The sequence below is a fragment of the Paramisgurnus dabryanus genome, chromosome 1 (genome assembly GCF_030506205.2).
Source record: "Paramisgurnus dabryanus chromosome 1, PD_genome_1.1, whole genome shotgun sequence".
Classification (NCBI taxonomy): domain Eukaryota; kingdom Metazoa; phylum Chordata; class Actinopteri; order Cypriniformes; family Cobitidae; genus Paramisgurnus; species Paramisgurnus dabryanus.
The window spans coordinates 47,082,200-47,083,590 of NC_133337.1; positions in this window are offsets into that span (position 1 = coordinate 47,082,200).

Here is a 1,391-nt window from a genome sequence, read left to right on the forward strand (position 1 = left end):
ATTATACAAACAATAATATAAACCTAATATAGACATTAAAAATAACAAGAGAGGGCTATCTGTGCGATTTTATTTTGGGTTATCTAATTCACCAAAAGGTCAACACTGCCTCTGCACATGCTGGATGCATTGTATGGTCTTAATGCAGTAGTCACAAATGATTTGAATGATGAATTAAAAATTAATAGAATTTTTCCTGATGATGAAAAAATACTAACTTTCTCTGAACAGGTACTGTTTTGGAATAGTGAAAGCATAAGCACTTGCCTCTCTATGACAAAATACTATATTGTTTCATACCCTTTGTAAGTTGCTTTGAATAAAAGTGTCTGCTAAATGCCCAAATGTAAATGTGATTTTGTGTAGACCTCATCGTTGCACCGGGGTGGGATCAATTTCCAGCTAAAATTACTCCTTAACCCATGTATAGCAGTAATTTTCTGTTCCTGGAGACCCACTGACTCTCCAGTACAAAACTCCCACAATGTCTTAGATTAGATGTTGCTGGTTTAGTGAATGCTGTATATATTCTTGTTAATAAGATTTTTTCTTTGAAAGTCCAAAGTACTTTTTGAATCTTGACTGCACTTCACGTCAACTTGATTTCATCAACAAGATGTCATCTATTTGCTAAGTACTCTTGAAAAAGAAAGTGTTCATGGAAATCATGAAACATTATTCACAGTCAGAGTCTCTTAGATATCTCTTTACATAATTGTGGATGTGACCTTTTGAAGGTGGCCTTGAAGTATTTTACAAAAAACTTTAGTATATTTTTATATCACATGACTGGATTTCCTTAGATAAAGACAAGGGTTTTTACAATTTATTAATTTTAGTTCATGCTAAGTTCAGCCTTTAATAATAGGCTACATTTTTAAGATCAAAAGTTGTCGTCAATATTTCATCTTTTGATGTTGACTTGTTTGTTTTTTAACTTTCTGGGATGTAAGCAGTGATCTACAGTAAACTAATAGGTGATTTAAATGGCGAATGTGCACATTATAAATGTACTTTTCACTCTTAAGAACCCTAAAATCCCTTTATTGGCTGTAAATCCATATGGTCCAAATCAAAATACTACTTTTGTTGTTGTTGGGTTTACTTTATGCATGGTGTAAGAACATGTTTTCTTTCTTTGTAATCAATCAACACATAAACATCTCACAGTATGATAATGTTTCTTAAAAGTGCATATTAATGATAATTGGACTCGAAAGATACAGTAAATGAGTAATTATCCACCGAAATATGTTTAAAAGATACAGTCAAACCAGAATTTATTTAAACACCTTCAACATTTCTCACATTATCAAAGTTTATTCACTAGATAATGGTAATAAAATATCATAAGAACTCAAGAGTTAAACTATTTGATTTAATATTTCACT